The sequence below is a fragment of the Rhipicephalus microplus genome, chromosome X (genome assembly GCF_043290135.1).
Source record: "Rhipicephalus microplus isolate Deutch F79 chromosome X, USDA_Rmic, whole genome shotgun sequence".
In the NCBI taxonomy this organism is placed as follows: Eukaryota; Metazoa; Arthropoda; class Arachnida; order Ixodida; family Ixodidae; genus Rhipicephalus; species Rhipicephalus microplus.
The window spans coordinates 212,049,789-212,076,478 of NC_134710.1; the positions used below are offsets into that span (position 1 = coordinate 212,049,789).

A 26,690-nucleotide genomic window follows, 5' to 3' on the forward strand; every position below is an offset into this window, starting at 1 on the left:
CATTTGGCGTAACCAGCATTGCAATTATTTTAGGTTACAAGCTGGAGTCCAAGAACCTGCTCAGTTTTGGTTTCTTTTTTTAAATAGAAGCACTGAAACTTACGTTAAATTGAGTTCCCATGCCCTTGATTGTTCGCATTACAATCACAGGAGTGGGCCGGATAGCTATAGCCGTTGTCACACGGCTACTTTTGATAACGATCAGGGTCGACCGAGACCAGATTTCTTGATCACGATATACAATCATTACTGCTAATCGGTTCAAACTAATGCCGATCGAATTTGGGACAGTAGTCATTCAAACCTCAATCAGAAGCTAGATCACAGTGCACAGACTGCGATTATTAGTGTCCATGAATCAACAGAAAATACAGATCGAGCCTGATCACAATAAAATTTGCTCGTGTGACACGAGGATAAGTGAAATTTTTTTGTTCATGCTAATTTGCTGAACACTGATACACCTTGGCAAAAAAAAAACACATCTGGTGCCGTCTTTGGAAGCTCTCGGAGGGGTACACATGAGTAAAAACAAGCACGGACTTTAAGTGATGGCACGCAAAGCTACACATCTCGTCAGCAGATCACGTACGCACCGCAGCGTCCGCCAGCAACATCAACAAACCTCGCGCGCCAACCCTGAAAAGACAGCAACAAGCTCGCCTAGAAATAAAATGTTCCTAGATGATACCTAGCCATAGGGCGACCTTTAATGAAGAAGTAAGGTGAAAGCTTCCCCAAGTTCAAGCTACCCGGATGAATTCTGTGATAAAAAAATGTTCATTTGACTTTCAGTAGTTGCTAATGATCTTGGTCTAACAACTTCATTATTTTCCTCAGTGGTTCTGTACATGATTCATATAAGAGACATAATCCGAATGGTTTGACATATTAGGTTGACTGGCCAGGCCATTCTATCCCACTGGCAATACCAGTAACCCTGAATTACCAATATCGCTTTTTTTTTTTTCATTACAGACGAATTGATAACGCTATAAAATATTTTACTGTCAAGATATAAAAAAAACACCCTGGTAGAAAAATTGTAACTGATTCTAGATGGTTCTAGGTGGAACTAGTTGAACTATATCACAAAATAATGCTCAGCTGGAACCATTTGCCTACAGGTTGCCCAGTTGTAACTAATTGAAAGCTCATCCTAACCAGTCTTTCTTGGCTTCTGGTCAAAACTCAGACCACTGCTGACAAATACCAAGGACACTAGTACCAAGTATTGAAAGAGAGAACACACTATCATGAGCAAAGAATTTTTACAAGCATCAGAGATGCGATACCAGCACCAATTGCTAGAAACTGTGCCAAGATGATACTTGCGACATTCTGCTGCATTTTGGAAAAAATGTTATTATATCTCTGTCAATTAATGAGCCAATGGCATAGTTTGTGCTGTATTTCGGAGAGAAAGAAGACAGCAGGCACTTGAACTTTACAAGTCACCAGTGTAATTTTAGTGGTAATTGCAGTATAAAAAAAAGTACTATGTTAGTTGGTTGATGCAAGTCTTCCAGTCACCTATACGATAGAACTTACGTAAATTTCACTTAATGTTGGTGTTACCCGCTCTTTAATGACGCAAGTAGGGATGGGGGGGGGGGGGGGCTTTTTATCACCCTTTTTCAGGAATTCATTCCAAATTTGTCACCACTCACTGTTTTCAGCATTTCTTACTTTATCCAAGCTTGGGGTGTTCAGGGAATTTTCTTGGCATGTCATATCTCGCACTGTTCGGGAAGTAACAATTAAACTGATTGTGTGCCTCCGTCAGCCAGCTGGCCTTCCTTGCCTTTTGTTTTCTTCTTCACTTCCTAGTCGTAAGGATGTCGCAGCGTTCGGTTCCTAATATGAGTTCAGCTCATGTCTGAGTTTTTGAGATCACTGCATGCTTCCTTTCATCCTGCCACTACAATATGCCATACCCAAAATCTTTGCAAATGTATGCAGACAGTCCACTTCCATCTGTCCAATAAATTGTGGTAATAAGACGCGAATTGGCCAATTATATAGACCATGGCCATGAACTTGTTGCACCTTGCAATTACTTCAAGCAGGTGCACTTTCACCCATCTATCTGCCTGTCACTAGAACATTCTGGTCAAGCTCAGTCAAAGGTACCAAGAGCAATTAGTTGTACCCACTGAACAACGCATATCTTGTGAGTCTAAATTATTATAAAATTTTAACGTTATCCTCTTCCACTACATTGAACTTCTAGTTCCTGACGTTCTGAAATTTGGGGCATCTTATTTTTCACTGTTGCCCTTTCTCTCATCGCTTCTGTAGCTTCCGTTGTATCCATGATTTCAAATAACTCAGAACCATAAGAATGTCAAAGATCGGTATGCAAAAGTTTTTGCTTTTTTTTTCTTTTTCAGTCAGGTACAGTGATAGTATGGTCATCACATGCACAGGCTCTAATTGGGAACATTGACTTCAAACAAGTATTAACTGCAATTTAGAACACAGTTCATGCATAAAAATCTATTACAATTTAAGTGTAGATAATTCAGCTGTGTTGTCATGTAAACTGGGTAAAAAAACTTTGGGTAAAGAGCCTTTGGATAATGAGTCACATCAAATAGGACCAACTGAGAACAACTGCTGTTTCCAGGAAGTGTCTGTCTTTTTTTTTTTTACTGCACAAGCTTTGCTCATGTGAAGTACCTTTGTGCCCCTATTCAGTCTCCGCTATTTTAGGAAGCACACTAGGTATTTATGCATTCCAGGTATTTTTCTACAGGTTAACCACAACTATGGTAGCCACCTATATAAGCCATGTTCACACAATGTATGCTATACTCCAAGATATTGCATGAGTTACGAACAAATTCTCATAAGTATTTCTACACTCTTGATTCTGAATTTATTTATTTATTTATTTAGCTATTTATTTATGCATTGCATCCCACTGGACCCGAAAAGCATCGAATAAGGGAAGGGATTATAGAAAAATCACAATAAATAAAGCATAAAAAGATACTACACGAAAGATGAAATGAAGAAAATATGTACAACGGAAGAGAAAAGAACAAACGCTACAATACAATGCTGTAAAATACAAAATGAAAAAAAACAAACAAATGTTTATATAAAAATTAAGGGAACGTACAAACTTCCAAATGCTCATGAAATTTTTTAGGGTCTTTTAACGAAACAATTTCCCCAGGAAGATTATGCCAAAGTGCGATGAGGTGAGGCAAAGCAGAATTATTGAATGACAGTGTGTGGCTGAAGATGCGTCTGTAACTGAGATGATTACAAAGACGATATATATACGAAAGAATTTCAATCCAGAGATGACTGGTTCACAAGTACTAGTGGTATTTATGAAAAATGCATTGAAGGCTGACAAAGCGGTGGAATCGCAAGTAAAAAATCGATGTTCCCTAATTAGTCCTCAACATCCTTTGTGTGTCTATGCTATATTGGAACAGAAAAACCACATAGCAAAGTGTTGGCAAACACTGAAATGCATGTTTCACTAAGCAGATTGTAGACTTTTCCAGAACTCGCTCGATTAACAAGAATAGCATTTGCAAATTATATTTCCGGAGGTGAAGATTATGTCCACCAATATCCCAAGCAAATGTGTTCTCCAGGACAGATCAATAGCATTCCCAATTAAAAAAGAAAAAAAAAATAGAGGAAATTTCCAATGTAGTTAAAACTGACTCCATTTATCAGTGCCTATAGAGTATTAAAGAGTGTTAGTATTTGTATGAGTATGGTTGAATCAATAGCTTATTGCCACATGAATTAAATGGTGCAGTTGGCAGAAAACTAATGGTGTAAGTATGTATACACCTGCTGGCCTGTGAATCTATCAAAATACAATATATTTCATATATAATGAAGAGAAATATATCATATTGAACATAACAGCCGCTAAACACGGCTGCATAAAAGAGAAGGACGAAGTGAGATTTTGTTTGATACTGGACTGGCACCATCTTGCTCGTCGAGTTCTGTGCGTTGTAAATTGATTATTAAAGAAGTTACTCATAACATTATTGATGGAGGTGGACGACTACCGTACCTCGATGAAGACGCACAGCGGTCCCACCATTGGGGACCTTTCGACTGCTTCGACTGCTGGTACTTCCTCTACGCCACCCTCATCAGTCCAAGTCACCACCTACGTCACACTTACGCACCTCCGGGATCCCGGCACTTTCTCCGGTGATGGTACGATCGATCTTGACACGTGGCTAAATTGGTACCAGCGCGCCAGTGCTACTCACCGCTGGGATCCCACGCTTATGCCCGCCAACGTGCTTTTCTACCAGGACGGCACTCCCCGAACATGGTTTGAAAGCCCCAAAGCAGACATAACGAGCTGGGATCTCTTCAAAGAAAAGATACGCGACCTGTTTGGTGATTTATCTGGTCGTCAGCTCGCTGCGAAGAAGACTCTTGCCACATGGGCCCCGTCTTCTACCGAATCCTACGTCTCCTACATTCTTGACGACTTGGCCCTTTGTTCCAAGGCCGACCAGTGCATGTCGAAAGACGAAAAGTTTAACCACGTCTTGAAAGGCATTGCCTACGATGCTTTCAACCTGCTGGTTTTTAACAACGTCTCGAGCATCGACACCATCCTTAAAGAATGCCGACGTCTCGAACAAGCTAATGCCCGCCGCGTAGCCCAAAGCATCGCGCGCCTTCCGAACATAGCGGCCACTTCTTCGTGTGACGACGCCTTCCACCAGGATTTCGATGTGACAACCTCACATGCATTATTCGTGGAGAAATCGAGGCAGCACAACCGGTAGCCAAGCCATTACCGACGCCTGCGCCTTCCCCGACCACGATCTCTATGATACAAGCCATCGTTTGTCAAGAGCTATAGAATGTCGGCCTACAACCTGTTTCTGCCATATACTCTGTTGAGCCTTCTTATCGTCCCCTTTCTGCTCCTCGCATACAATGCAATCCATCCAAATGGCGTACCCTTAATGACAGGCCCATATGTTTTAACTGTCGACGCGTTGGTCATATTGCATGTCACTGCCACAGCCGCTGGGCTTCACCGTCCCATTATGCATCTCAGTATCACGCCAGTTCTGTCGGCCAGTCGTCCCCATCACTTTCTCCATCAACGCCAACCACATTTTCTGCTCCTGCAGCACCTCTGAGCAGACCTCGCTAGGACCGGTCACCCTCCCCTTCTCGTCGTCAGTCCCGGTCGCCCCCACAACACCGTGCTGTCTTCCTGACCTATTCGCAGCACCTCTGACTGGAAAACTAGGCCGTGCAGCCTCTGGAGGTGTAGCTGAATTGACGACCTTCGTAAAAAATTCTCCCTTAACGTTAACGACGAACCAGAACCTTTTGAACGTTACTGTCGACAATGTTCGTGTCAGTGCGTTGATAGATACTGGTGCACATGTGTCCATTATGAGTGCTAACCTTCGCCGCCGACTTAAAGAAGTTGTCACGCCCGCCCTCAACCGAGCTGTACGAGTCGCCGATGAAGGAACTGCCGCTATTCTTGGCATGTGCTCTGCGCTAGTGTCTATTGGGGAGAGAAGCACTGTCATTCTTTTTGCCATTATCGAACATTGCCCTCATAAACTCATTCTTGGTATGGGTTTTCTAGCCACGCACTCTGCCCTCATAGAGCTGTTCAGCTGGATCTCCATCTCGATTTACCTCTCTTTTCTGACCCGATCAGCCCACCGCAAACCAGCCTCTGCTGTAATGATTTCACGTGCCTCCCGCCTAACTCTGTCACACATGTCGACTTATTCTCCACAACGCCAGTACCTGTTGGTGATTCCATGGTGGCCCGATTCCTGCAGTGATGCTTACGCATGGGGTTGCTGTGCTACATATGATTCTGATGATTACAAGAAACCGCACCTTCCTTCCACTGGTCAACTTCTCACTCACCACCACAGGGTATCTCCCTGGCCAAAATTATTGCTCTCTAAGATGACTATGTCGAGCCCTTCAGAGTTGACCATTGCTGCAGCTCAGTCAGTGGTTCGACTCGATCATGTTCTTAGGGCGCCGACATTGAGTGAATGGTGTCATCGGACCTCACGTCTGAGCAAGCTGCAGCACTTTACCACGTTCTAGAGGGCTATCGTAGCCTTTTCAATTTTGCCAGCAACTCTTTAAGCCAAACGACCATTGTCAGCCTGAGCATAAATAGTGTCCATGCAACTCCCATTAACTGATGCCCCTACTGTGTCTCTGCGTCGAAGCGGGCAATATTACAACATGAAGTCGGCAAAATGCTTGCGAAAAACATTATCGAGCCTTCATGCAGCCCCTGGGCTTCTCCAGTCATCCTTGTTAAAAAGAAGGATGGAACGTGGCGTTTTTGTGTCGATTACTGTCACCTCAACATGATTACAAAAAAAGACGTTTATCGTTTACCTAGCATTGACGACGCCCTCAACTGCCTGTACGGTGCTACTTATTTTTCAACTATTGACCTTCGGTCAGGCTACTGGCAGATAGCCGTTGACGAGATGGACCGCGAGAAGACCGCATTCATCACTCCCGATGGCCTTTATCAGTTTAAGGTGATGCCTTTTGGTCCCTGCAATGTGCCAGCCACATTTGAAAGAATGATGGACTCAATGCTCCAAGGGTTGAAATGGTCCACCTGCTTGTGTGGACGATGTTATTGTCTTTTTGCCCACATTCGACTCGCATCTCGATCGTTTGTCAGCTATTCTGGAAGTTTTTTGTCGAGCCGGACTCCACCTTAATGCCTCCAAGTGCCACTTCACTGGTCGTCAAATTTCCGTGCTCGGTCACCTTGTTGATGCCCAAGGCGTGCATCCAGACCCAGAAAAAATTTGCGTAGTCACGAACTTTCCCGTTCTGAGGACCACAAAGAATGTCCGCACTATTGTGGGCTTGTGCTCATATTTCAGACACTTTGTTAAGGACTTTGCGACCATTGCACGCCCCCTCACAGACCTCTTGAAGAAAGATGCCTTGTTTATGTGGAGCCATGACCAAGCCTCATCAATTTCCCAACTTACGACGCTGCTTACAACGCCACCAATCTTGGCTCACTTTGATCCATTAGCCCCAAACGAAGTTCACACGGATGACAGTGGACACGGCATAGGAGCTGTGCTATTGCAGCAACAACGGGGACACGATTGTGTTATAGCCTACGCAAGTCAACTGCTATCTCCAGCCGAGTGCAACTATTCCATCACAGAGCGCGAGTGCCTCGCCCTTGTATCGGCAGTCGCCAAGTTTCGTCCATACCTGTACGGGCGCTCATTCCGTGTTGTCACAGATCATCACTTGCTCTGCTGGCTGGCCTCACTGAAGGACCCCACAGGACGTCTCGCTCGTTGGGCCCTACGCCTTCAAGAATAGACGTTCTCTGCAATGTATAAAACAGGGCGATTACATCAGGATGCGGATTTTTTATCCCGCTACCCTGTTGACGAAGCAACCGATACTGATGCTATAACGGACGTTTTTTCTGTGTCGCAGCTGTTGAACATTGGCGAAGAGCAACGTCGGGATGCTTCTTTACGAGTCATCATTGAAAAACTGGAGTCAATGCCTCGTGACCCGTCCCTACGAATGTTTTTGGTGAAAGACGGGATCCTATATCGCCGTAACCCTGATTCCTTCGGATCAGACCTACTTCCTGTCATCCCAGGGCACCTGCGTTCCACTCTCCTGCATCAACTTCATGACGCTCCTATGACGGGCCATTTGGCTGTTTCTCGCACGTAGGATTAAGTACGACGTCGGTTTTTTTTGCCCTAGACTTGCCCGCTCTGTTTGACGCTATGTTTCCACTTGTGAGCTCTGTCAGCATTGCAAAACTTTGCCTGCCCTCCCAGTCGGCTACCATCAGCCGATCGACGTTCCCACTGAACCTTTCTTTCGAGTTGGTCTTGACCTGTTGGGCCCTTTTCCACTCTTCACAGCCGGAAATAAATGGATTGCTGTTGCCACAGACTACGCGACGCGGTATGCAATCACACGAGTACTCCTGACCAGTCGCGCTACCGACGTAGCGGACTTTCTGCTGTACGACATATTATTAGTGCACGGTGCTCCCCGCCAACTTCTCACCGACCGTGGCCGCACATTCTTATCAGCTGTCATTCATGGAATCCTGAGGTCTTGCCATACCAAGCACAAATTCATTACTTCGCACCATCCCCAGTAAAACGGCCTCACGGAGCACCTCAACAGGACCCTAACCGATATGCTTGCCAAATACGTTGCACCAGACCACCAGGATTGGGACATTCATTTGCCGTATGTGACGTTCGCCTACAATTTATCCCATCACAACACTGCCGGCTATTCGCCCTTCTATCTCCTATATGGTTGTGACCCAACTCTACCCTTAGACACTTTGCTACCTGCGGCCACTGAGTATGCCAGGGAACCCGTTGCCCGCGCCGATCACGCGTGCCAAGTCGCCCGTAATCGTCTACAGGCTTCACAAGCGCACCAACAACAGCTCTAAAATTCTCACCATAGGGACGTGCACTTTTCCCCGGGTTCTTTTATGCTCCTCTGGTCACCTACTCGTCATGTGGGAATGCCTGAAGAACTGTTGTCGCCCTACACTGGACCATTCTGTATCGTTCGCTAAAAGACAGACGTCACGTGTACGAGATTGTTCCAACCGATCCAACAAAGTCATCGTCAGCTCCGAGCGAGACCGTTCATGTGGCTCGGCTAAAGCCCTATTACCCCTCGTGGACATCATCTGTGTAGATTTAGCACCGGGACGGTGCTTCTACTGCCCGGGGTTATGATACATAACAGCCGCTAAACACGGCTGCATGAAAGAGGAGGAAGAAATTAGTTTTCATTTGATGCTGAAATGAGCCACTTTGCTCGTCGAGTTCTGTGCGCTGTAAAAATAGATCATTGAAGAAGTTACTCGTAACAATATGAAAGAACGTACAACACAGTAAAATTCAGATTATGCACAATAATGCCTATGATATTCATACCTTCTGCTCGTTCATGTCACAATATGAGAAAATATGTGAACCATTCTAGTCTTAGACATGGTATCCAGAAACTACATGTGACACAGGTGCAATAAATGAAAAAAAAGAAGTAAAAATTTAAGGGCTAACTTTTTTTCTTAGACCCATTGTCAATAAGAACTGACAGGCAATGATGCCAAGGAAAATATAGGAGATGCGATTAGTAGTACTAAATGTAACGTAAACGTGAAGAAAAAACCTGGACGAATAGATAACTTGCCACTGGCAGAGACCGAACTTGTGACCCTTGAATAACGTGCATCATGCTCTCCTGACAGAGCTACAGCCATGGTCATTCACATGTTTACTTTATGAGGTATATATATTGCGGGCACTTATAAGACGCTTCTCCATCACCTGCACATAACCATCATCAGATATTGTTCTTCATCTTCATAGTATATGGGGATAAATTTCTCAAGTCATGTCTCTGCCTCGAATGCGGCTGTTTTGACCACATCTTCCAGGCCTAAAGAAGGCGTGTAATGCACTATGTCGTAAGTGGTGGAGGTTGCTCCTCGATTCCCCGTCCCTACTTGCCTGCTTTAACTCCTGGAGCTTCACTCAGGTCACTGTTTGGGCCTCTTGTTCACCAGCATGTTGCAGGTCAAACCCTCAAGAGCACTCTTCATCTACTATCAGGCTGTTACTGCCATAGATCCTCTCTCTTGGATAGCCAGCTCTGTTTGCTTGACTCTGCAAAGAGAATGTGCCCGATCGGCTACACAAATATAATACCGTGAATGCAGCAAATTGTTGAAACAATCCGCAAAAGCTCCGCCACGTCTCTTTCTATCTTACGAGCGTGGCAAAGACTTATTCTTTTTATCCACCAGGTTGACTTTTCCGAATGAAATGCTTTCAGGGAGCATCTCCGATTAGTCTTTCGTACTCTGGCAGTTTGATGCAGCCTGGCGAAAAGGATACGCTCGCAAACAACAAATCTGTGAGTCTTATACCTGTTCAATAAAGGATGTTCTCTCGCTCTGTCGACGTGTCAATGCTTCCATGGCCGAGTCAGACAAAATGCGTCATCATCTCAAAGGCATCGAGCCTGTTGCCTCCAATGTTTTGACAATAAAGGACCCCACTACAGGTTCCTGACATTGTAGCTATATGCCAGCACCCATAAGAGCTCGAATCTACGTGGCTCCAGAAGGACAGCTCTCCTGCAGCCATCCCTGACAACCCTACTGCTAACCCCTCATTGCGAGCCGTGATCCGGCCACGCAATCATACGAGAAGAAATGTAGTCGCTGCTTTTCTGCACGTCCGTTTTCTTGTGATTCCTTCGTACCAATTTACTTTGCAACGTAGTGCTTTACACATCTTTTTTAGGCCTGGAAGACGTGGCCAATTCAGATCACTATTAAAGCACTAAAGAGACTCAATAAATATGCCCACAAACAGTGAAGATAAAGAACACTATCTGTAGATGTTTATGTACAGGGTGATGAAGAAGCACCTTATAAATACCCCCACTATGTGCATTTAAACTTGGGAGTGTTAGCGTTGGTAGTAGCCATGACAGCAAATTTTCAACACTCTTTTTTTGGCAGTGACGTGACTGCTCCAAAGGAGTCGTAACTTTGCTTTTCTCCAAAAAAATCATGTCACTGTCTACGGTGGTTGTTGGACAGCCCTGTGGATTTCATGGTGCAGTGTCGTTGGTGTCCAACTTCGTTTCAAATCACGCTCTTTTTTCCATTTTCTGTACTCAATATTGTTTCAAGCATTGTTACTTGTTTTTAAATGATAATTGTGTTTATTCATTGGGGATATAACTATCAACCTTTTTTTATGTCCAATGCAGGATGAAGGCTTTTCCCAGATGATTTCCGATTGATACAGCGCTGGTCGGGCAGGTTTCATTGTATGCGTGTGAATTAAATCTTTCTTTACCCCGCTTATTGAAATCGATCACTGGTGATCGACCCTTTGGTTAGTCGATTTTGGCATACTAAATTTGTTTCTCGTGATCCTAGCACTTTCTAGTACATGTACAGTCGACTCGTGAATTCAAACTGAAAGACGTCCGAATTTTGTTTGAATTATGAAGAAGTTTGAATTATCAGAAGTTCTCTGATGGGGGAAGTGACTGGGAGTGAGGCGATTAGGCATTGACTTTATCAGATTTAAAATTTTTTTAAGCGTTTTTAAACCCTAAATGCATGCAATTAACAGAAAGCAGAAGTATAAGGTCCACAAGTTTATCGGACATTTACTGCTGATCAGACCTCTTATTATAGAAATCGCGGTTTGCCAACTGCTTCTTCGCTATATGTACCTTCACAAAAAACCTCTGTATACCAGTTTAGAAACATCATGGTTTACCATGCATGTGCTTCGTTTCAAACATTTGTTTGCAAGCAAAGCCTTTGTATTTGAAGGCCTAAGGCACTAACTGTTCATTTTTAAACTGTTTGGATTATGCAAGCACCCCAAATATTTAAATGGTACTGGGAAAGCAGCAGATATTTTCTGGTATGGAACCACAAAAAGTATGAATCAACTAAATGATTGGGTTTGAATGAAGTAGCTTTTACATATATCGAAAGAGGAAAGGGCCAACCAAAAATTGAATTTTGTTTGAATTCATTACCCAAAAGTATCAATTCTCAGATTTTTAAATATCACGAGTCTACTGTAGTTAGTCCAGCCACTAAACTTTCACAATCACCTTGAATTTGCCCATTTTGGCAAAATAATGAGTTCTGAAAGACGTTTGCACGAATAAATGTGCATGTGTTGTTGGAAAAATGCACTAGGCTGCAGAACCTGACAAAAGTGCTTGCCCCTCGTGATTATGCTACAGTAACATCAAAGGTGTACAATCAAAAAAACCTTTTCAAGCCAAATATCGAAAAATTCAGCTTCGCAGTCTGACAGTGTTGAGCAGTAATAATTGCTGGAAATTTATGCCAGCTACTATATGCTATTGCTGGGATTCAGGCAAAATTTATTTTACAAAAAATATTTACGAATGTTTGTCACATGTGTAAAGTATCGAGCTGGCCTTCTCAAACAGTTTCCAACAGCTTTGGTTTTACTTAGATCATTATATGAGACACAGACGTATCTAGTGCCACTAGTCGCTCCTCTGTCATCATCGTCACGTGCATATGGGCACGCACCAGCGCTGCAAAATACCTGCACCGCTCGAAACTGTCTTGCAACCCCACCTGAACTGAGTGAGGACGAGCTCAGAGTCTGTGAATGACAGAACCCCAGCTTTAAGTTTTGTGGCGACAATGTTTTGTGCCAGTCTGAGACATCCGCAGCTGTTAATGGGTTTGTTTTGTTTACGGCCTCAAGTTGTTTTCCCTACCGCAAGTGGTAGCTACTGACCTTTGTGCACATCTTATAGCTACTCTGCGCAGAAGGTCCATGCTTCGCTCGGGTGTGGTATGCTGGCGCCGGATGGTACCCAACTGAAATTGGCTGATGGCCAATGTTTTGTAAAAAAAGTGGGCAGAGCTCCGCAACCGCTGTTGTTGGCAGGGTTTCCATCGACTTTCAAGTGAAATTTGTGAAAAGACGAGTGAAATGTTGCCAAAAGTCGCCATTTTTCTTCAAATTGCACCAAAAAAGTCGTCACTCTACATATGTGTGACAGGTCTAGTGAAAAAACTTGGAAACTACGTATAGCGCGGCGGAGTATGATGGTGTACTTGCCATCCATAAGCCCTAAATTATATTGACATTCTTCAATGCCAGTCACATCACGCGCTTCAAAAAGCACATGCATGCACTAGCAGCGTTCCTTAATGCTTGCTTCACATAAAAGTTTTGGATGGTTTCATGTAGCAAATACAAAATGAAGCTGTCACTACAACAAAAGTGGGACACCCTGCGTAGCCTTCCTGCAGACTTAGAGAATTTCACTGCGGTGAAATCTTGAGTCCGATAATCTGAGAACTTAATTACAATGCAACAAAAATAACTTTGAAATTACTGCGTAACTATCGAAATACCTGCAGCACTCTTACTGTGTGGTCATGCTTATGCTATATATTTGCCTCCCTAAGATTCTGAAGGCTGCCCAAAGAAGCCCGACTTATTGGCCCACCCGAAAAGTATGTTATTAACAAATTTAAACTCAACATGCAAAATTAGGGGTACTATAGCAGTGATGCAGCCAACCAGCTATTCAAGTTGAATGTGTGGTCCGAACACGCGGCCTAACCGTCACCTGACCACTTCAGACGTAACACGTGGAAAACAATTAACGCTCTTAAAGCGCCAAAAATTTAGCATGACCGCACCTTCTTGCAGCTCCTGAATCAGTCCACTGATCAAAGTTTCTTGAAGGTAGCGGGCGGATGTGCCAGTGCATCCAGGATCTACGCGACTTAGGAGACACACAGGAGAAACAGGTCAATTGAACTCAATTGTACGTAAAGTGCGCCTTCTACTGGTGGGTGTGAACCAAAGAAAAATAGAAAAATGTTGTCGCCCATTCCCTTTGAAGACACTGAGTATATGATGCATAACTCAGTCAAGACCCAAGTCGAAAATCGCCAAATATTCCTAATGTCACCAATCATAAATCATAACTTTAGGTCGTCACGGGCCTCTCGAATTCACCAATTTGGCAAAAAGTAGCCAACAGTGGCAACCCCAGTTATCGGCCAACCAATCGTCCCATGAAGTGACAAAGTGGGGCCCTGATTGGCAACCAATATCGCTGGTTATAGGTGGCTGCAAACGTGTAGCCAACGGTCAACAAGTGATAAGGAAATTGTCGGCAACCAATAGCTTGGGTGACCAAATGTGGTTCGTTGTTTGGCCATGCTTTGATACCTACCACGTTGGCCAGTTACTATGGGCCAGCCGTGAGCTGACATTGCATGATATCTGTGGGCACATTTTTTTCCCTACAACCTGCGCATTATTTCTCAGTCAGCAAAAATTTCTTGTTTAAGGAATCAGCATGGCTGTCATTACAAGCACAAGAATATTTAATCCATCTGTGCACTAACTGCCATCTACAAGGCTGGCCTGCGACCTTGGGCCTGTGTTGGCAAGCAGAGGTCGGCCTGTGTGAGGCCATTAACCAAAATCGCCCTCGGCTCAACCTTGCTGAGCAAGATTTGGCCATGCACGGCTAGGTCGGCCATGCATGTTGGCAAGCATAGAGCTGAGGTCGTTTCTTCAGTGGGGGAGCTTCTCTTAATGGCAAGGAGGCCACGGGAGCACATCTTACTTCTGACTATAGAGCAGCACTAAACATTTAAGAACTTCATGCTAAATCTTTTGTTTTATTAGAATGTACAAAATGCTAAGAAATATGCTTTCATGCATATATAGGAATGCCAACCTATACTGAGTGAGGTGGCTCATAGAAAGAGGTTACGCTAGACGAAATAGCGTAGTCATTGGACATCAGGTTTATAGAGGTATTATTCACATCATAGGTATCCATCTATACATGAACATTTGGAGGCTTTTATCTGAAAAAAAAAAAAAACAGAATTTACTGAGAAAAGTGTACGAGCTTGCCTGTGTCTTAAGAAAAACCAAGCAATGCTTCACAACATTGCACAAGCAATGAACCAGCACCTCTGTTCCAATTTTCTTTTTTATGTGAATAAAAACATTTTCTACAATATTTATAATTGTTTATTCTGTTTTTGGGTCATTTGTTTCTTAATGTATACTCGGAATTTTCTGTGTTGACTATTCTTGCATTTATACTGTTAGTTATTGCACTGTCTTTTAGCAGGCAACCAGAAATTACTTACTTTTCACATTTTTATCTATTCTGAAATAATTTCAGTGCTGTAAAGATATATTTAAAAAGAAGTATTACATTTTGCATAATTTGGTATGCTGCAATGCATTCTGGAATACTTTTCAAACTGGCAAAAACAATATTCCCGAGATATCTGAAAAATAGCTATCTTCGCATGGTAACGAAAAAGTCAATTTCATTATCCCTTCGAACAACCACCCTCGGTGAGGTTTCCAACACTTTAGATTCATATTGTAGCTTCAACTAATAATTTGTTACTCACAATGTGATGTTCCTAAATCAATCCGTTCCATGTATTTTTCATGACGCTGTCTGAAGGGGACATATAACCAATAAAAAAGGTTGTGCAGCTCAATATAGAAAATTCTAAGGGCTCTTTAGTTCGACAGTATGCTTCAGTAGGTCCCAAAACCAAAATAGATATGACTACAATAAATGTGGCTCCAACTTCATGCCTACTTTGCATGAAATTACACACACAAACCTTGATTGAATTGGTTCTTTTAAACAAAGAAATATGCATGCCGCTTTCGTTCCACTAATGTCTGATATTGCTCTGCAAATGTAGATAAACATCTGAGCTTTCTACAGTGCAGTAGATGCTCGCACGGTGGTGTGCTCTCTGTAACTCTATTATCATACTGAAACGACGCTTGTCCCGTGGGAGCGAAACGTGTTACATATCGTTCTCAGCAGTTGAAACGTGAGAGCACTGAAGGCGTGGATGTGACCAGTTGTCTGCTTTCACTGGGAAGTTCTGGCTGAGAGACGCTACAAGCACCAAAAAGAGCAGATGCGTTTCACGGCAGCGCAGGCCTTCACAAGTGATTTTGCAGCGTGTTTGAACAATATCCGTGTTGTGTTTGCTCTATCGTCTCCTGCAAGTTTTCCAGACTCTACCAATATTTTTATCAAGGTGAGAACTGCCTTTTTCATCATTTTATTGGACCTTTTTTTTTTCTAGAGACGCTTCGACACTGAGCTGAGGTGCATTACGGACGCCTATAGCTGGTCGCAGCTACAACTGCGCGTTGACTTTCCTCAAGCCGCTATGGAAATACAAGTTGAACGAACTGACATCTTCCTTACCAAGATCTTCGAAGAGTCATGGCCATTCCAGGTCGCGGCGTCCAAAGCAAGCTGGTCATCAGGACCCAGATCTACCTGACAACGAGAGCTTCACAGATGCGGTTAAGGGCACACGAAGACGTGGGGCTCAAAGAGCTACTGCCAAAAAATCTAGTAATAAGAGGAACACTTAAGACGTGGCATTAGCAGCAGTACGGCACGAAAATGCGCACTTACACACGGTAGTGCAGCAGTTAACACTTAACACAAGAAATCCACGAGATTAAGCAGTCGATGGTGCAGTCATCTATACATAAGCCTATTTAGGTTGAAACTCCTTTTGCGAGCGTTAACGTTGGTGAAGCGCCAGCCGCAAAGAAACCAGTGGCAACCAGCTCCGAATCTGAATGGCACGACAATCTTGAAGCTACAGTAAGAGATGGGTGCATAAAACAGGCCACAATAATTGAATGGCGGAATGAACAAGAAGAAATGAGAAAACTACTCACTGACTTTCAATGTGCGATCCGCAACATCGGCATTGCGGTCAACAACCTCACTGCCTGCACAGACAGGGTAGAATTTCACATTGATAAATTCAAGGCTCACATAGGCCTTCGCAGAGGCCGATCAATGATGCCTCCTGTGGGCGCTACGTCAATCCCAATAGCCCTATCTCAGATAGCACATACACTGAACACCACAATGGCGAGCTCCACTGACGAGCTCGTGGTGTGGCAGTAGAACTGTCAGGGCTTCATTAAGAAGCAACCACTGCTGCGACAACATGTATGGCACGCGCAACCCAAGCCTCACGTCATAACCATACAGTAAACAGTGGGCACCATATCAAAACTTACAGGTTTTAATGCACATGCTTCCCCAATTCCCATTGATTGAGGAATCCAAATTTTAACACGAAAAACAGGTTGTAAACATCGTGAGACTTTCAATAAAGCCGTTTCCATCTATCCATCCAAGTTCAGGCTGGTGTGACTGCCGCCTTGGGTAATTACAAGATGTGATGGAGTCGATGAAACAAGAAAATATGAAAGAATGAACATGCATCTAGCAGCGCTGATGTTTTCTATGCTGAGAAAAGGTAGTCATAAGGAGCTTAAATGCACCCACCTCGTACAGCAGTACAAAAAAAAAAAAACTTCTCCAATCACTTCTGGAAGAGCAGAAAGAGAGCACTATATTCGGCCTGTCACTATAGGCAGGGTTGTTCTAACAGGCCACCTCACAATTATATCATTATAGCTGTATCAATTGTCTCAATGCGGTAAAGTCTGTGCATGCACTTTTAATGATGGTGGTCAAAACCATCATTATGAACGCCACCACCATAACTCAGCTGATCGTCCAAGTTCTTGCCGGCAAGCGGCTGCTCCCATCACTCCATTGTAGAATGTCGCCCTACGCGATTATTGTTTTAAAATAGGCAACATTACTCAAAAGAATATTGAAAGCATAAAAGAAAGAGAAGAGTTCAGTTGGTCAGCGCGATTAGAACTGAAGTCGCACGTCAACAACGCATCATGTTGCAGTACACCAATAATGTACCCACTGCGCTTAGAAAAATCTACTGCCAAACAACCGGCACAAACAGCTACATTATTTTCTTGTACAAAAGCAAAATTACCACTCCTTGAGAGAAGTAATGCGGTTCTTCAAGCATTACCGTAAAAAAAGTAAAAAAATAACAAAATGGGATTCGAGTTGATGACCTGCAGCACGACCGCTTCCCAACTGCGCAACACAACCAGAAGAGCTAGATGGTGGTGTCTAAAACAACTACAAACTTATGGCAACGGCCCCTAATTTTTATAATTACACAGCAGTGACAGGCCCCCTCCCCGTAGTCATTGCTTTACGATAACAGGGCCCGTCGTTATAGCTACATTGCTATTATGACTGGCCCCCTCTCTTTAACAATAGTACTGCACTGATGGGTTCCATCACCGTAGTCACGATAGTACTGCGCTGACGGGCCTCGTCAGTATAGTCACAGCCCTTTTTTTTTTGCCGGTTGCCGTGATATAGCACAAGATCTTACTACGAGCTGGCAGTTGACCAATAATCCTTCACATACTATCTGGAGGCATCAAGTCTGCTGGAATGAGACCTGCGCTCTGAATGAAAAAAAGGAGGGGTGGAGTAAATAGAAAACTGAAGTTTTTATTTAAAAAATACATAGTACTTAGGTGTCGCATGTCAGACCCGTGGGGCATCCTGTTAAGCGCCACATGTGTAGCTGTCACGCACTCAGCAACCTGCAGAAAATATCAATAAAAGACAGTATTTTGTACAGTATGAATTCTGTCACAAAACTTGCTTGCATGACAAGCCGGCCATATATTTACAAGATTGTATTCCATAAATACACCCAACATTCAACACTTACAAAACTATTCCCCAGAAGAGTTAAAGTAAATTGGTAAGGAGAGTTTGGAACTTTTTTTAATCTAGTGGTTTAGCAATGTGAGAGTTTTAAGAGCACACTCTCTGCTAATTCTCTTTAACAGCACTAGTAGGAGGCTGCCGTTTACACTCTGCCTACTTCGCTAGCCTCTCATCATATGCATTGATTTTCTATACTGTATCCTCCCTTATATTTAATCAACAAGCCAGTCAAGTGGTTAGGCATGCAATTAAATAAGAGTAAATGGGTGTTGTTATTAATGTATTGCAGGAACAAGCTCTTACAGACTGAATATGAGTTAAATTTTACACACGTAAAAACATCATCAATAGCAGATATTATGGCTTCTGCACGTGACAGTGAAGTTTAGATAACTAAGTGACATAAAATGAAAGTAACGCTTGAAGCTCTTAAATAATTAGAAATTCACCAGGAGTATTTGTGGGAAATTATAAAAGAGGAGTGTTTAAATAAGCCATCAGTTACAAATACAGCAGCCGCGTAACTAGATAGGACTGCACCCATGGCAAATATATTTTCATGCCCCTCGTGAAGGTAATTGATTGATTGATTTGTGGGGTTTAACATCCCAAAACCATGATATGATTATGAGAGATGCCGTAGTGGAGGGCTCCGGAAATTTTGACCACCTGGGGTTCTTTAACGTGCACCCAAATCTGAGCACACGGGCCTACAACATTTCCGCCTCCATCGGAAATGCAGCCGCAGTAGCCGGGATTCGAACCCGCGCCCTGTGGACTCGTGAAGGTAAATTTAGTGATTCATATTATTAGTATTATTACTATTATTATAGTGCAAAAAATTACATAATCTCCTGCTAAAGAGAACTATGTGTGGATGCAAAGCAGCGGGGAGATAGTGAGCGACACCCACAGTTCATGTCGCCTTAATCAGGCGCAACAACATTCAAAACATCCACCTGACTACCACTGCTGGTGACCATCGCTTTCACCACAAGAGCGACGTGTATACGAACATGATGGACGAATTCAAACACTTCGACAACCATTGTCTGGGCACCGTCAGTCAGTGTTACTTTCGGCCCTTCTTTCAGCGCTGACTTGGGAGAGACAGGGGGGCCATAGGGAAGGAGAAGAAAGAGGGAGGGGATGCGCATGTGCAGTGAAGGTGTGGATGCAGTGGGAAGAAGCGAGGGACGAGGCCCCTGCCATAAGCTGCTTCACATGTAAAAAGCCATTTGTCTGTTTTGGGCAAGCGTATAACCATGTCTCTTGACTGATTGTCCAATACAGTGAACTAAAGCCATCTTGCACATCCATGCATCGTATAACCCACCAGAAGTCCACAACGTTAGATAGAAAAAATGTGAAAGAAGGAATGGATGTTGCCAGTCACTTGCCTAGTTTCCACGAAATATACGAAGTTTGCAAATTACATGCAACCACATAAAAGAAAATGACAAAGTCGACATGTAATGGGTTCTTATTATTTTGCCATAAAAGAAATTGTTCTAAATTATTGATAGCGTTCATCAAATCTGCATATTATGCCTACATTTTTGTCAATGGTAATGATGCATTCAAATATATTCGTTCTGTCAAACCCTGTTGTCACAAATTAGCATGCACACCAGTGCAAACATTGATCGCGAACAATGGTTGTGAAAAAAGAAAAATGGGTTCTATATATTTTACATATAACATGGCGCACGCTCATTACAAAACGAACTGTCGCTCTCCGGTCATACATTTTCGACATCGGCTGCACTCTGTTCCCTGGTTCTCGAACACACGACCCGCGGACATCTCTAAAGTCAAGCCATGCCCGCACATGACTGTCTTCATCGCACTTTTCTTCTTTTCATTTTTCCTAATAGGAGTGGTCATTAACTACACAGGCATAACTTCTATATACCATTTTTTTTCCTTGAAGGAACCACTACAGTCCACTTGTGTTGGTGCATGACTGTGAAACGAAATTCTCTGTTTCAGAATTGTCAAGATTTTAGTCTTTTTGAAGGCTGGTTTATGTCATTGCAATACCTGCACTCAATCGCCTTTAAAATTGACTGATGTATGAGATAAGGAAAAATATTTCAAATTGCAATGTTAGGCATTTCATACATTTTAGCCCTTTGTGGGTGTTTATTTAAAGTCTTATTCAGAGTATGATATACTAGATAATATGCCAATACGTTCTCATGTAGCCACCACAACCCGTTCACTTGAACCAACAAATGCAAAATCTTGAGCTTTGTTAGCAGATTATGAAGTGTCATTGTAGCTTACCGCCTCATCGGAGCCGAAAGTGAGCTTGACGTTCATGATCCACTTTTTCTACGAGGTAGTAAGTGAAACATGAGTGCATAGATTTTTTCTGGTCTAACTCTCCTGCTTGGACGTCCAATATGCACATTCAGTTAGAGACCTTAAAAGTACGCTAACAATAAGTATGAAGTTGAGGTGGAATGAGCAGACCATTGAAGAAAGCGTCCAGTTTTGGTAGGGTGTGAAAAGAAAAGTTATTAGTGGAGATAAAGCGTAGACTGCGTATCTCCTACTCAAATTCTTATGCCTCAGACTCAGTGCTGAAGGAATATCGTCATGAATCAGATTGCTCTCAGCCAATAAGAAAGTGCCATCACACGTCACCACACGCATGGAATCAGCCACTGTTTGGCCGCGGTGAAGTGATGCCGCGGTTTTCATGATTGCCACGTTTATTCTCGTTGTAGATTTGCAACCTTGCCCCGAAGATCACCACATAGAAGAAGGATTGCATTTCATTGAGTGTGCGAGGATCCCCCCCCCCCCCCCCCTTGCTTTCGCGGCGGCAGCAGCTTTTTGAGAATGAAGCCTGGCTCCAACGGACGGAAAGCAAAGCGTCGTTTTCTTTTACGATGTCACGTTGCTGAATACTGTTTATGATTGCTCGTGTTTATACTTTTCATTTTTATTAACACCGTTTTTGTTTTGGAGAACTCGAGCAGAGGCCCGATGCTGTGAAGAAAATCGCGGAAGAGCAGTGAGAGCAGAGCCATGCTTAGCTACTCAATCCGCCCCTGGAATACGGTACGCATCCGAAGAGCAGGTGGGTGGTTACCAATGAAAAGAAATGTACCATGAGATCAAAACCATCAAAACCACATATTTTTTTTTTTTGCGGGGCAGCAACAGAATACGAGTGAAATCAGTCGCAGAATCGGTGCGAGGCTTGCTCGTTTAAGGAACGTCGACATTACCGGAGTCAAGCTACACCTGGATGCTGTTATAGCCAAAACGCTCACCGGAAGAAGCAAGAAATCAAAACAAAAGAATGAGGAAGATATCAACATAAATAGCTCTCGGCAAATAACGGCTGAACAGCATTTGTGATCATTGAGACAAATGGAAAGGAGCATTAGTATTATCGGCATCAAATGAAACGCAAACAGCCGCAAGCACCTGCAATTTCTAGAGCGTCCCGTCGAGACATCACAGCAGACATGCGCAGTGCTATCAAACAGAACTGATGTGCACCTATTGTCACAGGGTCGTGACGTGGCCGAAGACAGGAAACTTCGTGTTGGGATTTAACTGTTTATTTGGGCGAACCTGTGCCCGGTAAAGGGAAAGTCTAATTACAGCAGCAGTCTTGCACAGACAGCAGTCTCGGACTGATAGCGGCGAACGCAGCGTCGGCCTTCAATCAACAACTGACAAGCGGCGAAGCGCGTCGGCATTTATACTCTTGCCGTCAAATGTTCTAGCGTTATCGCTGGTGGCGGCGTAGGTTCCAGAACAATCTGTACCAGTCGCACAGTGGGCGTGATCTTATCGAAATGATCTACTACAGTCCGGAACCTTCTCGAAAACTGCAGGCGCGGTTCGCGCTGAGAATGGTGTGGTGTTTTGGGACGATAACAAAAACTTGGGAAATGGAACGTGGCATTGCCCCCCTCTGAAAAAAAGGCATCGTCCTGATGCTTTAACTAAAGATGAAGGTACAATAATAATGCTAGAAAGTACAATGAATAAATTACGATACAACTATAATACAAAAAAACACTGTTTCAGTTTGTTAACGCGCATGAAACGGCTTGAGGCGCGCGACATGTACGACTTCAGGTCGCGATCGGCGTCGTTGAGAGTTCGTGATGCCGTCGGGGACAACCTCGTAATCATGTGGGCCAAGACGTCAAACCACCCTGTACGGTCCGAAGTAACGTCGCAGAAGCTTTTCACTTAGTCCACGTCGGCGTATCGGCGTCCACACCCAAACACGTTCACCGGGCTGGTATTCCACGAAGCGTCGTCGAAGGTTGTAATGGTGGCTGTCGGTCGTCTGTTGATTCTTGATACGGAGACGCGCAAGTTGTCGGGCTTCTTCAGCGCGTTGAAGGTACTCGCTCACATCGAGGTTTTCTTCGTCGGTGACGTTGGGTAACATGGCATCGAGCGTCGTTGCCGGGCTCCTTCCGTAGACCAATTTGTATGGAGATATCTGCGTCGTCTCCTGCACCGCCGTGTTTTATACGAAGGTCACATACGGAAGAATGGCGTCCCACGTCTTGTGTTCGACATCGACGTACATTGACAGCATGTCGGCGATCGTCTTGTTAAGCCGCTCGGTGAGGCCGTTGGTGTGTGGGTGGTACGCTGTCGTCCGGCGGTGGTTTGTTTGGCTGTATGCCAAGATCGCTTGAGTTAAGTCGGCAGTGAATGCCATTCCTCTGTCGGTGATAAGGACCTCCGGGGCGCCGTGACGTAGGACGATATTTTCGACGAAGAACTTAGCTACCTCGGATGCACTGCCTTTGGCAGGGCTTTTGTTTCGGCGTAGCGGGTGAGGTAGTCGGTAGCTACCACGATCCACTTGTTTCCGAAAGTCGACGTCGGGAACGGCCCCAGTAGGTCCATACCAATCTGCTGGAAAGGTCGGCAAGGTGGATCAATTGGCTGCAGAAGTCCCGCTGGCCTTGTCGGCGGTGTCTTGCGTCGCTGACAGTCCCGGCATGTCCTCACATAACGAGTGACGTTGGTGGTAAGACGTGGCCAGTAGTACCTTTCATGTATCCTCGCGAGCGTGCGAGAAACACCGAGGCGCCCTGCCGTCGGATCGTCGTGCAGGGCCTGCAGGAGTTCTGGTCGCAGAGCTGAAGGCACCACAAGGAGGTACTTAGCTCGAAGCCGTAAAAAGTTTTTCTATTGTAGAAGACCGTTTCGTAGAAAGAACGACGCAAGTGCGCGCTTAAATACCTTTGGGACTTCGGCGGTCCTGCCTTCGAGGTATTCTATTAGGGCCTTAAGTTCCGGGTCGGCCCGCTGTCGTTCAGCGAAGTCGTTGGTAGTTATCGTTCCCAAGAAGTACTCGTCATCCGGGTCGTCGGGTAGCGGTTGGTCGACAGGCGCACGAGAGAGACAGTCGGCGTCAGAGTGTTTTTTGCCGGACATGTAAATGACAGTAATGTCATACTCTTGAAGTCTCAGGCTCCATCGTGCGAGGCGACCTGAAGGGTCCTTCAAGGTGGCTAGCCAACACAAGGCGTGGTGGTCGCTCACAACTTTGAAGGGCCTGCCATAGAGGTAGGGGCGAAATTTCGACGTAGCCCAGATGATGGCAAGGCACTCCTTTTCTGTTGTGGAATAATTTGCTTCTGCTTTGGATAGCGATCGGCTGGCGTAACTAATAACCCTTTCAAGTCCATTAGCCCTCTGCCCAAGAACGGCGCCAAGACCTACGCTGCTTGCGTCAGTATGTATTTCTGTCTCGGCGAATTCGTCGAAATGGGCAAGTAACGGAGGCGTCTGGAGGCGATGTTTAAGCTCCTGGAAAGCGTGTTCCTGTGGCGTTTCCCACTTGAACTCCACATCGGCCTTGGTAAGGTTAGTGAGAGGATCGGCGATGAGGGCGAAGTTTTTCACGAACCGCCTATAATAGGCGCACAGGCCCAGAAATCGGCGCACGGCCTTCTTGTCAGTGGGCGGCGGGAAGTCGGCGATGGCGGCTGTTTTCCGTGGATCGGGACGAACTCCAGACTTGCTGATAACGTGTCCCAGAAACAAGAGCTCCTCATACGCAAATCTGCACTTTTCTGGCTTCAGTGTGAGTCCGGACGTCTTGATGGCTTGCAGTACAGCTTCAAGGCGCCGAAGATGCTCATCGAAACTCGAAGAAAACACGACGACGTCGTCCAAGTACACAAGGCAAGTTTGCCACTTCAATCCTGCCAGTACTGTATCCATAACGCGTTGAAAAGTTGCAGGCGCTGAGCAAAGGCCGAAGGGCATCACCTTAAACTCGAAGAGGCCGTCCGGTGTTATAAACGCCGTCTTCTCTCGGTCTCTTTCGTCGACTTCGATTTGCCAATAGCCAGTCTTGAGGTCCATTGACGAAAAGTACTTGGCGTTATGGAGCCGATCAAGTGCGTCGTCTATTCGTGGGAGAGGATACACGTCCTTTCTTGTGATTTTGTTCAGGCGGCGATAATCGACGCAGAAACGTAGGGTTCCATCCTTTTTCTTCACTAACACCACGGGGGACGCCCATGGACTCTTGGACGGCTGGATGATGTCGTCTCGTAGCATTTCATCAACTTGTCTCTTCATGGCCTCACGTTCTCGCGTCGAAACCCTGTACGGACTCTGACGGAGTGGTCTGGCATTTTCTTCGGTTATGATGCGATGTTTCGTGATTGGGGTCTGCCGAATTTTCGATGACGACGAAAAGCAATCTTCGTATTGCAGGAGCAGGGCCTTGAGCTGTTCTTGCTTATCGTTCGGTAGTCTGGGATTGACGTCGAAAGCTATTGGAGGGGCTTGGTTCCTCTGAGCAGGTTCCGCAGAATCGGCGAGGGCGAAAGCACTGGTGGCTTCGACAATTTCTTCGATGTATGCGACCGTTGTTCCTTTGTTCACATGTTTGTACTCATTGCTGAAATTCGTGAGCATAACCGTTGCTTTGCCTTCCCGCAGCTCTGCTATTCCTCTTGCGACGCAAATATTTCGGGTGACCAACAGAGGCTGACTGCCTTCAACGACGCCTTCCAAGTTAGGCGATTTAGGAGCGCCGACTGAAATAATGACGCTTGAGCAAGGCGGAATGGTGACTTGTTCTTCCAGCACATTCAAGGCATGGTGTCCTGACAGCGTGCGCGGCGGTAGTGCTTCTTCTGTGGATAACGTTATCGACTTTGTTTTTAGGTTGATGACAGCACCATGGAGGCATAAGAAGTCCATGCCAAGGATGACATCTCTCGAGCAACGCTGTAGGACTACGAAGTCTGTAGGATAAATACGGCCGTTAATGGTGACTCTCGCTGTGCAGATTCCTGCAGGCATTACAAGATGACCTCCGGCTGTGCGGATTTCAGGGCCTTTCCAAGCTGTCCTAACTTTCTTTAACTTCGCGGCGAACGACCCACTGATGAAAGAATAGTCGGCTCCAGTATCGATGAGAGCGGTCACACTGTGGCCGTCAATAAGAACGTCGAGGTCGCTAGTTCGCCGTCTCGCATTACAGTTAGGGCGTGGCGTCGGGTCACGGCTGCGTCGGCTTGTTCCGCTACTTCCATGTTGCGTCGTCCGGCCACCTTCGGTAAGTGAGCTTTTGCCTTCAGGGCTTTGCCTGGTTGGTGTTGTGTTCAAAAAGCTCCGTCGCGGCGTCGTCGTCGTCGGAGGATCTTCGGTAGTTCGTCGCACAGCAACCGCACCTCCATCAGTTGCTGCCCTTAGTTTCCCGAATACGGGCTAGGAGACCGGCCCCGCGTTGGACCAGAGTATTGCCGGAGGTGCGGTGACATGCGGCGGCTGGGCGACGGCAAACGGGAAGGACTTCGTGGTGTCCATTGAGTTCCTGCCAGGCAGTCGGCGATGTCACGTAGCCGATCTCCTGGCTGCGGACGCGGTGCATTGACGGGGAAGCCGCGCAGTCCCATCTGTCGGTACTGACAACGGCGGTATGTGTGCCCGGCCTCGCCGCAGTGGTAGCAGAGCGGGCGGTTGTCAGGTGCACGCCAAACGTCCGTTTTCCTCGGTGCACTGCGCTGGCCCGCTGGGGAACGGTAGGACGTCGGTGGGCGTGGTGGCGGCGGTGGCGTCTGGCGACGGAAGTGCGAAGGGACGGCGTTTTGGCGTGGACGGGGAGGAGCGTTGTGGCGCACTGCAGCGGCGTAGCTCATAGCTTCTGGCTCGGGCGGTGGTGTTTCGGGAATTCAAAGCGATTGCCGGACTTCTTCTCGCACAATGTCGGCGATCGAATCCACTTGAGGCTGCGCCAAAGGCAACAGTTTGCGCAGCTCTTCCCGCACGATCGCTTGGATCGTTTCACGCAGGTCGTCGGAGTCTCTGGCTTGAGCAGCAGCGCATTCTGGAGTCAGGCGACGATTATACTGTCTGGTGCGCATGTCCAGCGTTTTTTCGATGATGGTCGCCTCGGATACAAATTCTTGAACGGTGTTCGG

The 26,690-nt window shown here is 45.3% G+C and overlaps 1 long non-coding RNA gene across 2 annotated transcripts in view; it reads right to left on the minus strand.

The window, feature by feature from the left end:
- Positions 1-1,637: 1,637 nt before the first annotated feature.
- The window catches only part of LOC119187715 (uncharacterized), a 44,442-nt gene continuing 19,389 nt past the window's right edge, over positions 1,638-26,690 (minus strand). Inside the window, exons 3-4 of one of the 2 annotated variants that reach the window (XR_012887172.1) lie at positions 15,865-18,119; positions 1,638-14,473 (exon numbers count right to left, since the gene is read on the minus strand). This is a non-coding gene — a long non-coding RNA (uncharacterized LOC119187715). The other variant, XR_005111889.2, reaches the window with a different exon arrangement.